At 37.9% G+C, this 13,658-nt stretch overlaps 1 long non-coding RNA gene across 3 annotated transcripts in view; it reads right to left on the bottom strand.

Annotated features, from left to right (window-relative positions):
* Nucleotides 1-331: 331 nt before the first annotated feature.
* Nucleotides 332-13,658, bottom strand: part of LOC104909763 — an 82,434-nt gene continuing 69,107 nt past the window's right edge. Inside the window, exons 4-5 of one of the 3 annotated variants that reach the window (XR_004158913.1) lie at nucleotides 4,531-4,692; nucleotides 332-1,694 (exon numbers count right to left, since the gene is read on the bottom strand). This is a non-coding gene — a long non-coding RNA (uncharacterized LOC104909763). The other 2 variants (XR_004158914.1, XR_004158915.1) reach the window with 2 other exon arrangements.

The raw sequence follows: 13,658 nt of genomic DNA on the forward strand, positions 1-13,658 counted from the left end.
CTGATAGTAGCAGTAAGCAATCTTCTGAGTTTTCTAAATCGATAGTATTGTTTTATATCATTAAAGCTGTAAAAATTTAATGCCAATAGTAGTTGTGTCACTTGGGTAGGCACCTGCCTTGTGGATACATTCAGGCAGTGAGAAGTGAAGCATTTGTACAGTTGTACTTTATGGTTTACAGTTTTACAGATGCAAAGCAAGAAGTCAGTCAGAAACCAAAGGAACAATATAGCCTGTTGTTGCATAGTTTTGTCCTTTCAAGAAACCGTGTAATAAATTGGTTGCCCAGAGAGCTGGTGGATGCCCCATCCCTGGAGACACTCAAATTCGGGCTGGCGGAGCTCTGAGCATCCTGATCAATCTGTAGTTGTCCCTGTTCATTGCAGGGAGTTGGACCTGATGGCCTTTAAGGGTCCCTTTCAACTCAATCAAATCTATGATTCTGTGATTTTAAATGTAATAACTGGCAGTATATGTATATTTTCCTGTGAACGTCAAATAATTTCAAATAAAATAAATTGCTCTAGAGTGCTTGCTGTTTCTTCCTGCTTTCTGGTCAGTTTAAGGATCAGCAGTTGTGGATAAATAAACGAATTGTGTAGAAAATGTTTCTTGCATTAATGGGTCTAACTGAAAGCTAATACATCTGATTCCTACTGAACTTGTTCTTTGAAATTGTACTAGGTGGAGTGATTACTTATCTTTAACTCATCTGAGGTTTTGCTGTGATTGATTGACTTTCCTTTTCTCTCTTTTGTCATAATGGAACCAGATAAGCACTGCTCACGAGAAAGCCTGGGAGGTTTAGGGACACGGTTTAATGATATGGTGATGATGGTTTGATGATTGACTAGTTGATCTTAGAAGTCTTTTCCAACCTAAATGATTCTATGATTCTATAGTCTATACTATGAAGTTTTCAGCCTCAAAAATCAACTGTAGCATCACTCTTAAAGACTTTCCAGAGATAAAATCTTCAGATTTTTAAAGTTCTGGACTTTTCTGACTTGAGTTGGTGCAGTGATGGTTTACACAACTTGAAGATGTGACCTCACTATTACACTTCCCATCACATTTGAGAAAAACCATCAGAAATAAAACATAACATACTCCTACACAGAAATGCACCCAGCCCTTTGTGACAGTTTTTAAAGTAGGTCTTGAGCAAACTCATCTGATCTAAAACTTCTCTTTTGCCTTCTCAACTCCAACCACATTGGAAGGGAATCTTTGCATGCAGATAGATCTGAGACTCCAAATCACAGAAGCACAAACGATGACAACAGAAATATGAATGTACTGGCTCTGGCCCTCGTCCATACCAAGCAGCAGTGCCAGGGACAGGAAAGTGGAGTTGGGTCTGGAAACCTAACAAGGCAGTATGTATCACAGGTAGACATGAGAACTGGAAAAGACTTGCAGAAAGGAATATTGTGGCTGGAGAAAAGAGAAGGGAGTAAGATGACAGATTAATAGCTGGTGTTGCATAATTGGTGTGTCTTAAAAAGTTTTACTTGTTTGCTTATTCACTCCAAAGTTATGTACCAAGAGCAGCAGCAGCAGCGTTGCAGGCCAGATGGTAGAGGAAGTGCCTCGTGTATCTTTCCAGCCCACTGAAGCCTGCAGGGCCTTCGTTAACCCAGTGCTCTGGTTTTCATTGCAAGTCCCTTTCTTCCCTTTTTTTCTTTTCCTTTCTTCAAAGAAAAAGAAGGGAGGGGAAAAGAGGAAGAAAAAAAAAGAAGAAACGAAAAGCCATGGTTTAAACTGGCAATAGCACCATCCTTTTGGCTTTGAGCTATCCCACCCTGTGCCAAATACAGTCTCCAACAGTTCTCCCACAACAAATCAGGCCAGATACACAAAAGCTGTAGAAAAAGAATGGTGAAGAAAGATCCTTGATTCTCTCCCTAGTCCCCCAGCCTTTTCCTTTTGCTTCTCTCCCCGGGCTTCATTCCCCAGCAGCGACCTCCTCCTGCCTGCCAATACTGTAAGTGATGCTGGGACCTCCAGTCTGCAGCTTTGTTGACAGCTGCCTTAGAGTGCAGGCATTTGTGCCTTTATGTATTGAGGGAGCAATGTAAAGGAAAAGTTATATTCCATTATTCCTGGCACTTCTGAGAGCCAATGTTTCAAAAAATGGCACAAATTGTTAGCATAGCAAATGCATCACAAGTAGAAATTGTCTATTCCATCAGCTAACCCATACCACTGCACTGTGTCACAACTTACAGTTAGGCTTTTCCAAGTAATAGCTGAAAAAATAGTTATATTATCTGTTTATGCAGTACACTATTTAAAAATATGGAAAAAAGACCACTACATTTTTCAACACTGATTAGCAAACATTAAGTAAGTGGTCCAAATATTAGGCACCAGTTTCAAAGACCATAAGATATTGATTTTTAGAAAGTACAAAAAACGTGTTTTTAGATGGCACTCATTAGCAGAATCATCTTAAATTAATAATCACTTACGAAAACTACGCCTTTGCCTCTGTCCTTGGGATTGTAGATTCATACACAGACAATAGGACAGGCATTTGCCTAGGGTCAGAACCGAGTGGTGATAACATCAATGGCATAAACTTTTAGAAGGCTGGATGCTGCTGTTACACATGAAGAAGAAAATGTGCTGCACAGTTGTAGGGCAGCATAGAAGGAGCACTGGAGAACACAATAATGTGAACAACTAATGTTTAGAAAGGACAAGGGAACAAACTGCTGAAGAGACATGGAGAATGTGGCAGAAGAAACATAAGCAGGCAGAGGTGTGCAGAGCTTACAGCTTCCTGCTTCAAAAGATGACCTCCCGTTCCTCCGCTGCTTTAACAAACTTAGTATTATTTTCTTATTCTTATTACCCCTTATTTGTCTTATTTCAGATGTATATTTTAATCTTTTTCTTATTAATAAGAACTCTTAGCTACCACTGTTATCACCACGGCCTCGTTAAATGTGAATAATTTTGTATTTCTTTGGGGACAATTACTATGTCTTTGCTCTAGACTGCACATACTAAATTCTTTAAGCTCTACGTCAGAATTTTTCCCCCAACCCTGACATTATTTTTGATTTAATATTTTTATTACCGATTCTTAATTTATTTTTATCATTCTTTTAATGTGTATTCAAGGTACAAACTAGGAGATTTTTTTTTACCTGCTACCATCCTGTGGTACCATGCCGGTGTTAAAAGTAGAGAGGTGAATTTCTAAGGGAAAGGTAGGATGCACTATTTGTTATTACCTGAGCAGCATCACTCCTTGAGAATTTCACCTACTGGGAAATGTTAAAGACAGACAATAGGTTTACAGTAATGCTCTGGTTATTGTGGATACCTGAAAAAACTCCTTTGGAAAAGGTTCTGGAAATGGAAATACATGGATTGCTTGATTTCTGTAGGGCAAGGAATCAGTTCTCTTTTCATTCTTAGCACATATGAGATAACACATTTTTATGATTAACAATTTGTACTACTAACTAAGCAAAAATGTTTGCGGTAAAGGAATAAACAGAAGTCCATAACTAATTGGAAACAGTGAGGTTGTGTAATTTTTCCATTGCCTCCTTTGGAGAATTAAAAGTTCAGTTTCAAATCTCCCACATTCTATGGGGCTTTATGGGACATGACAGACATAAGAGATAATAAAGACATCTCACCTTAATAAACAATGATAACAAAATAATAAAAATAAGATGCTGATCTCTCATTTTTTGCTGAAGGAGGAATAGGGAAGTTGCCATCATTATGATGTCTAACTTTACTGAATGATGTATCTGACAGACTCCTTTATTTTATGTCCTCCCTGAATTCTTACGTTTAAGCCTGAGTCAAGGTCAAGCCAAGAGATTTAAGAAAAACTCTTTGCCGCCCTCAAGGAAAGCTCTTGCGCAGTGATCATTGCAACTGTTTTGTGTTGGATGTTTAATAATCAGTGATGGTATTGCAGTGGGAGGTTAAGAATGCTGCAACTAATTGGAAATGTAGGCAGTGAATAAAAATGTATTACATAGGATAATGGAAAGGCTAGTTGTCTTTCTAATTACCTTGTGACAGTAACAACTACATCATCCATCAGCATTCCTTTTTTGTGAATAGGTAAAAAGACTCAGGAGAGAAAGAAAATAATCAGATGAGATATGCATATCTCTTACATACATAACTGGTATTACGTAATTGAACGTTCTCAATGAATTCAAAAGGATTACTGCATCTTTAAAGCTGATTATGTGCGTAAATGCGTAAATGTTTTCTCAACTGGGACATAAGTACCTAAAAATTATGGCAACAATTTGAAAGAATGCTTTTAGCACATCTTTTCCTTTCAGCTTTTCCATGCTTGCATCTTGCATGACAGCAGTGTGTGCAGTTTGCTGAAGGGATGGACAAGAGGGAAGTCGTGGGAAAGGCCTAACTGATGCACAAATGTACTACTGAATAAACAAGCTCCCTCTGATCTAGATCCTCACAACTGCAAAATCAGGCCATATTTACTAGTAACCAAGCTCTTAGAGTTTCTTACAAACGCACCTGTGCAAATGTAGCTCCAGTGGAATTAGCAACAATGGACTTCTGGTGTCACCCCTGTTCTGGCACTTTATGACTGTGCTGTCAAACTGCACCGATAGTCACAAAAACATATGTTGGTTCTTTTCCTGCGTTAGAGATTCCACTCCAAATGTAATCTTGATGCTGCAGAAAGAAAAGTCTCTGAATAGGTAGTCTAGGAGAAAATTCTATCTATAACTGGTTAAAGGCATCCAATGGGTTGCAGATGGAAGGGACATTGTCTGGAAAAACTGACTTATTGGGCATGCTGCTCTCAGTAATGTAGTTCCAGCTGTGGTGGACCTTCCAAGATATCCTGACCATATGTAAACCCATGTGTTTTCTAAGGTATCTGTCAGGATTTTTTATTTTTTACTTTAACTAGCCGTTCAATATTTCCAAGCCCTATGTTTCTAAGGCTTGCAATATCATACGTGAAGTCAATTACAAGGCATACCAGTTACTACATCTCCCAGTTTTAAGACAGTTTGGTTCTGTGTAGCTTTTCCTCTACTGACAGAGAGCCTATAGCAACAACAACAACAACAACAACCTTTTCAGTCACTTCTGGGAGAAGACAGGGCTAAACATAAGAGTGATTGCTCCCACACGCATTTTCAGCCACTTGCTGTTGTGCTCTGAAGATGCTTAATTCAGAAACCAAGATCAGATTCTTAGAATGATAGGCACTGTTTTGTCTCTATAAGTACAGACTTGGCAAAATGTCACCTTTTTTGAAGCCTGCAAAGTACTGACTGTACTCAGAGCAATTGACTAAAAGAGATTGCTGTGTGCCTCTTTTAGCTAAGGAAAGTGCTCAAGGGAGCCAGGGACAACTCTGCTCTCCAGTTCTGTATTCACTTTCCGTGTAGTTCTATTCAGAAACCTCAGCATTTTGAAAAGTGGAGATGTTACAGAGTCTTTATTCCTGTGTCCTAAGGTTAGAGCAAAAAAAGTCTAAATGATGGTATAGTTCATCTTCTTGCTAATGCTGGCTTTTTCTTAATGGCGTACTTGACATAGATCAAATAAGTAAAATGATTTCTGTTATTTTTATCAGGATCTTCTTATGCACTTCAATGAAACCCATTACATAGATTTGCTGTTATTTTAAAGTATAATAACAATGTTCAAGTAATACCAGATGAAACTGGTTTCAACCACCATTAACTTTGGCTTTTCAGAAAGGGAAAGAAATCCTCTGGTATTTCCAGCCTCCACTGGAATGCTGGCACAGGAAAGAATTTAGTGGGGCTAGCATGCAAGGAAGTGATGTAACTTTTACCAGATTGTGTGACTATGAAAAAAAAAATCAAACATCAGTTGGCCTATTACTCTATTAACCACCAATTTCCTATGCCAGCAAATTGGAAAATGAACTGCATCTCCTTTGCTGACATTTGCCATCTGCATCAGCTGCTTTCTTAAAAGCTAATTCTCAGGATTCCAACTATGCCATCACATGTGCTTGTATGACTCCAAGAGGAAATACTTATTTAAGTCTCATTTTTGCAGGAACATATACTTCCTTTTCTAGTCACAGAGCAAACAGAAGTGCATGCTCATCTAGGGCTGCCTGCTGGTTCCTTAACATTTTCTTTTTACAAAGTTCCGTAGTTCAGAATAGAATTGCTAGCATAATAAAAACAGTGTTAGCAGTAGCAATCTGGAAAGCAGAATTTGTTTAATGAAAATGCCAGACTTTGGTTTTATTTTTAAGAAATTAGAAGTTAAAACCCAATGTCCATCAAGCAGAATTTTAAAAATTGCAATAAATTACTTCGGAGAAGGTTTTTTTTGTTTCTCTTTTCTTCTTTTGACGTAGCAAGTATTCTGTTGAGATAACTTTAAAACATTGCATTAGATCCTATAACCTGATATTTGAGTAACATTTAACCTGGTATTTGAATAACATTTGAATAAACATTTTAGAATATTAAGGACTAAATAAATTAACAAAACAATAGTGAAGTAAAATTACCAGAAAAGGTCAGAATGTGGTGCTGGTTGTTGTCTTAACAAAATGAGAAGCAACTTTCCCTCACTGAAAGAAATGTTAATAAAAATACATTTTTCGTAAGTAAAAAAAAATGAACACTGTCTTTTGTGTTGTGTTGCTAAATTATTCCACTGAAAAGTTTTCTGCTAACTTTAGCAATCTATTAAACATTTTTATCTGAAAGTATATGGAAGTAAGGGTGAGCACTGGACAATGTGAATGCAGGGATGAGCATGTATTTGGGTACAAAGATGGGCGGTGTGTAGGAATGTTGTACATAGCACAGAAGAGACAAGAAGATCTGATAACATCTCTGTAGTGCTCTGAAATATTTTTGAAGCAACAGTAGCAAAAAAATCCAAAACCAAACAGCCTTAACAGCTCTATATTTAATGTCTTTTCCTTCAGATTCGTGACCAATGGATTGGGATGTACCACAGTACGATGAACTGGCAGATGTTTCTCTGTTGACCCAAATGTAAACTGTGGAGAAAGAAATGGGCCAGGATGAAATGTAAGAGAATCACATAGTTTCAGCAATTTGTAGGTATCTACTACAGTTATTGTTATTTCATGAAAAAGACAACAAAAGGAGCAGAAATTTATTAAGTAGATGATAGTAGGTCCAAATAAGATAAAAAACGCTAACTTACTAAATTATGTATTTAAGGCTTAAAGGCAAGCATAAGGTTTGTTTTTTTTTTCCAGATATACAACAGTTTCAGGTTATTTTTATAATTTCCCTGCAACTTAAAGCCAAATTTAACTATCCTACCTATTTTTTTTCACCTTTATTACTAAAAGACAATATACCTTAGTATGTATGTGAGTGTGCAAATCAGTTTGGACTCAATTTGGTAATAGATGGCTGTGTGGCCAGACCCTTGTTTTACTAGATGCTTTAAAAACATGTCCTAATTCTTATTCAGAGCTTAGTGTAAGAAACAGGAAAACTTTTCCAACACTAAACTTAGATACCCAGCTTAGCCAGTGACTTAAATTGAAAATGAGATGGTCACCAAGGGCACAATGCAAAATACCCAAATTATTCTTCCCCTCTGAATCACTGCCTATCTATCAGAGCCTATATCTTCCCTTTGGCCCTAATAGGACCCATAGGAAAACAGCTGGATAATCAAACCAGACAAGTTTTGTGCTGGTATTTGGGTAGGCTGCTTGCACCCTAAATTACAATGATGCATATTGGAGTAGCACTTGGGGCAAAGTAAATGCACTAAATTATAACACTTGCTCTTCAACAACTGTTTAGTAGACTTTGTTACATCTTTGGCAGAAATTCAAACAACAGAACTTTTATTCTTTTTTGTTTTGAGGTTCAAAGTGTTTCATTGCTCTCTAAATAAATAAATATTGGTGTCAGCTGAGCTTCTCAACTTCTGCAGAAGTGGAAAGATGAGAATAGTCTTGAAAGTGCTACCCTTCAGTACTTTCCAGGGAAGAGAATCTCATGAGAAAATCCTGATGTTAGGTTTTCTGTTTATACTTCAAAATCTTAAGATAAACTGCCAAAACTGTTCAGAATTTTAAATATTTATTTGAATAAAATGGACTCACCAGAGCTTAAGCATGTCAGCAATATTGCTTGAAAAGTATAAATTCTACCTATTCAGACTTTGAAGCACTGGAAAACAGCAGTGATAATGTCTGTATGAATACTCATAAGTTAAGAGAATGACTGAAAGACTCTTGTTTTCAGCAGTTGTTGCAATATCTACTTTTATTTATGGTGTTTTATTTTATTAATGGCATTCACTCCCTTTCTCTCTCCTTTGGACAGTCTCTATGGGGAAATAGAGGACAATGAACTGTGCTTTTGTAATGGCCTTACATCTCTACAGATGTCAGAACAAGAGCATCCAAAATATCTGCCATGCATTACAGACACCCTTAGTAAGTAGTTTGCTTCTTTTCTGAGCAGACATGAATTTAACTACCTGCTCTATCACATGTTACTTTCTGTGATCCTAAGAAATTCCTTTGTCTGTATCTAAGCTGCCTAAACTCAGGAGACCATCCTGGTTCCATGGCTGGCCACGTGAGACAACTCAGTACTGAGATGAGATCTGAAGCCTACTTCTTCTCACTTGCCCCTCATTTCTCTGGGATGAAGGCCAGAGATGTAAGCTGCAAAATAACCATGCTACGCTGGATAATATTGGTTAATTAGGAAACCAGAACTAGGTGGCTTTTAGCCTCCTATAACTGCCACATTGGAAAATGATACCTTTTTTCTTATGGCCAGTATGGACTGATATGTTACTTTACCTTAGAGGAAGAAAACAAATATAAATATGCTAGGAATAATGAACCTTTATGTAGTATAGTAGCAGATGCATTTTTTTTAAGGATCTGGCCTCAAACAGTTTTTCTGGACTATGAAGATTTATAGCTATCTTCTCACCCTTAGAGTTCAAGTGTAACCGGCAAGGAAGGGTGTAAATACAACAAATGCCTGTTGAAATGTAGCAGTGCTAGCCAGCTTCATAAATGATGGTGTTTTTTTCAGGGAATTGAGTAGGATTTTGTCACCTTGCCGTGCCTGTGAGTCATGCCATGTAGCAGTGGCAGCTCTGCATGACCTCTGGGTGTTCTGTATCCCCAGCTGACCTCCTAGCCTGAGTGTCATTTTGCAGGACACGTGCCCAGGCTTCTCCTGGGCCTGGTGAGCACAAAAATTGGACACTTGCAACCACCACCAAAGTCCACAGCAGCAAGCACAATGTACAAGAGCTGCTAGAGATGCCCAGGTATCTCAGTCCCCTTGCTATTGACAAGTCTCCAGCATCTATAGTTGCTTTTATTCTGAAGAAGTATTTTAAAGACTTTTTTTCTTTCTGCACTTGAATATGTTTTTCTCTTTTATCATTTTGTGTAGTCTTGCCAACAACATCTGGACAACTAGGTGAGGGAACTGTTACAACTTAAGATAATAGCTACAAACTCTGCTGTCCATGCATGGCTGAGGAGTGACCGCTACTAAAAAGGGATGGATACAGAGGCTAGATTTATCCATGTAACTAGACCATAGTATGAGGGAAATTTTAAAATAATACAGTGGCAAAAGTAGTATTTTGTTCAGAAGAGTAGGCTAAAGACCAATTCTAAGAATCATCTTTAATAGTCACAAGCAATTAAGGTGCTGTGTACTATTTGGGACATGGCTCATCTATTTCACTTTTTATTTCAGCCTCTAATGTAACTGATAGATCAACTGAAGAGTTAGGGACACCAGCCACAGCCTACACCTGCAGCTCAGTTCGTGTCAAAGACAGGTCCATCTGGAGGCTGAGATGCTCTGGCAGCCAGACCTGCTCAAATTGCTCACCCTGTCAGAAATTGCCCACATGGCCTATCACAGCACTGCGTGCTACAGCACTGAAGTCACCTGCAATAGATCTTTTCCCTTCCAGCTTACTACTAAAAAAATGCTGCTGACACTGAGCAAGCCCATTTGCTCTGTGTGCTGAGTGGAGGGGGTGAGCATCTCTGAGAGAAGGTAATGCTTGAACTCTTTTCAACAGGAACTAATCAGTATGCAGATCTGCAAAATAACAAGGTAGGGAGACAGAAATCCCTGTGTGTGATCATTCTGCTCCAGCTGCATTTGTCCTTGGGTAGCAAGAAGACCTTCCAATCCCATTTGAAAGTAATGATGGGTATTGCCCTGGGCAATACTAATATCTGAAAAATTATCATTCTTAATACCAAATTTTCACCTTACAGAATATATTTGTTTCATTTTCTTGTTAAATTTTGCTCAGAGTTTACACAGAACTCCTCCAGCTGTGCTACATTAAAAAGCATTTAAATGTATTAAATCCTTTTCATTACGAATCAAGAGATTTTAAGCATTGAGTTTCCAAAAGCATTGACGATTTGGGTGTCCTGATTCCAGGCAATCCAGTTTGAAGCAATCAAAATTAACTGATTTTCAGGAATTACTGAGTAAGTATTGTCTGACTAAAAAGGATATCTTCTCAAGACTTTGCACATTGATATCATAAAATCATAGCCCGAGGTTTTAAGTTATCCTGGAAGTCATAATATCTAAGTAAAATGCCTCATCATTCCTTATGGAGCCAAATTTCATTAAATGTGTAGTATCATGTTTCTTGGCTGGACTAATTCCTTCCACATCATGCAATATTATCAGCATTCAAATAACATTTCTAATCTAATGATTTTTCTTTATCAAACTGTGCAAAATGTCTTTTACATGCAAATAGTACCTTCCGTTCACTAAGTACTTCCCTATGAACACTGCATGTTTTCCAGGAAACATCCAGCCCTATCGTTGCTCATGTATGTACAGTGTGTACATGTACACTCATAGAAAGACAAGGCAAACACACTCACTCCCATATGTACAGATGTAGGACATGGAGAATTAAGTGAAGCAACAGAAAACCTCCTTTACTCCTCTGGCTGAACTACTTGAGCTCATTTTTAAAAGCTAAGGTTGGTCACCAGTTGCAATCAAGTATTTTAAAATTCCTTTTCCCCCTATGAATAGAACCTGCTGTTCTTAAACATGGCTACTCAGTAGAACAGCATCAGAATATTTAGAAAAGACAAGTAAAAAGTATCTTGGATGTCTGATTCTTCATACACTAGTCCTCTCGAATTCTTAATGCTCTCCTCATTATTCTCATTCCTATTCCTCCTCATAGAAGAGGAAATACTTGAGTTAGTTGTACTTTGCTCCAACAGAAAAAACAGAAATAGTTCACTGATTCATATGAGGAATTTATGTTGCTATAATATGAGCTGAAAAGAGCTCTCAGAATGCTCATGTCCTTCTGTTGGCTGTCAGAACAACTCAGCTATAAGCTTTCTTACAGTGGACATATCAAGGAACAAAATAAATAAGGAGAAAGCACACCGCTTCCCTCAAGATGCTAAGTGTCATCAGTAAACACAATTTACCACTGTCACCTTGTGCAATATATATTCTTTGCATAGAGCTGAGGCCCCTCATTTGTACTTCATTTTACTACTTCATTTTTACTTCATTTTTACCATTTTTACTTCATGAATATATTCTGACACCTTTTTATTACTTATTGCCTGCTGCTTTAAAAATCCTTTTGCCTTATTTCCTTTTCCTGGATAAAATTCCTTCTTATGCAATAATATGTTTGAGAGAAGGCAGTCAACAGCTTCACAAGGAGCTTTTTTATCACAAGGAGATTTTTATCACTAATTTTAATAATTTCTTTGTAAATGTATTTAATATGTTAATCTATGCACACACACAAAAAAAACCCACCATGAAAATATGCTTTATCTTATGCATAAAATATTACTAAATAACTCCAGAACCAAAACAGTGTTGATACTAAATGAGTCTTGATACAATATGAGTCTTGAGCCAAAGCTCAGTATCAGTATTATAAAAACTTTTTTCCAGCTTCACTCACCAAAAACAATCCAGAACTTCAGGCAGAGTTATCTGTTTCCATATACAGCCAACTAAAAAAGAGCTTAGAAACCTTAACAGCTATTCCATAATGACAGGCCAACAAAATATCTCCAAAGAATTCTGGTTGTTTTTTTTCTATATGAGTCTAAGAAATTACACTGAATCTCATTTATATGCCCCCAGTTTCGAGGGACAACTGATGACAGAAACAGTAGTTACAGGAAAGGCTACCTCAAAGAGCCTGAGTTCCACATCAGTAACGAACTGTTACTGATGGACCAAGAAGATAAGGCTACCTCTACGGAAAAACGGGAAAGAGTCTAAAAACAGATAGTCCTTTCAACAATGGGAAAATATCTGGAGAAAAGCCAAAGCCTAATTTATTTGTGTAGCCATTAAGGAAGAACATATTATACGCTAAGCATTTGAAAAAGAAAATGAACAACCAACAAGCTGTTCAAACAATATTCTATCTTTAAAGGTAGTGTATAGCATTTATGTTAAGGTTTTGTAATGCTTACACGGATGGTTTGCGGATGTTTATAATGAGAAACATAAAAGTGTGTGTTAGCGTATGACAGATTAAGCGCAGCAGGGAATTAGACTTCCTATCACATGATTCAGCAAAGAATTGAATGAGAAGATGTATCAATTTTCTGGTGCCAAGAGATGTGAGGGAGAAGGCTTTTAGGATTTGCAGCTGGCTCGAGCCAGAGGAATTACTTTGTTCGGTGTAACTTTCTGAGCTTTCATCTGTTTGTTCCCTAGGGGCAGGAGCTAGAACCTGTTGTGGTCTGATAGTCCTTTGCTTCCTGGAAGCAGAAGACAGTCCTTCTGACGACCAATTGCCTCAACATGCTGGGCCAGCTGAGCCAGCTATGTCCTAAAATCTCCTGGGTCAGCCAATGCATGGAGTGATTAAAACTTTCATTACAGTCCCTAGGGGCAAATGAGGACTACTGGGAATCAGCTCTAATACAATATCAGCATAGGGACAGCAATGCAGCTGGACAGCATGAACAGGAGTGAGAGGGAGGTGAGGGCAGGAGTGGCAGATTCCCTGGGTCTTGTGAAGTTTCCAGCATTTGGGCAGTCCAGGGCCAGCTGAAGTTGACAAATTAAGGCACAATTATCAATTGGCCCCACTTGAATGTCAGCCAGAGTTATTATTATACTTGTAGGATGAAGTAGGCAGATGTGTAGGCAGAACTTGACGGCAACAGCAGGTATTTACAACAGCTACTCTATCTCTGCATCTGCTGGAGGAAGCACACGTTCCTCACTTCTGCCGCTTAATAACTTCCCAGACTTCTGTATTAGGAGAGTGTAAGTTTTGCTTTGCCATAGCAATGAAATTCCAGGAATGCCAAGTCTGTAATATAACAATAATCACCAAGCCAGGAAATCACAGCTTTGTTTAAGCAAGATCTGGTTAGGTCACATCTCTTAAAGGTAAATGAATAGGAAAGATGAAAGTGGATTCAGCAGAGAATGATTATCTTTGACCACATATAATCACTAGATGGCCTTGTGCCTTTAAATCTGGGTTAATTATGGTTTTCTCCAACAATATCCAATTACATGACGAATAACCTTGGCGTCTAAGGCAGGAACCTCTGATATGTGTCATTTCTTACCTCAAGAAGACTGTTTATCTGAGTTATCTGT

The sequence above is a fragment of the Meleagris gallopavo genome, chromosome 2 (assembly GCF_000146605.3).
Source record: "Meleagris gallopavo isolate NT-WF06-2002-E0010 breed Aviagen turkey brand Nicholas breeding stock chromosome 2, Turkey_5.1, whole genome shotgun sequence".
NCBI classification, from domain to species: Eukaryota; Metazoa; Chordata; class Aves; order Galliformes; family Phasianidae; genus Meleagris; species Meleagris gallopavo.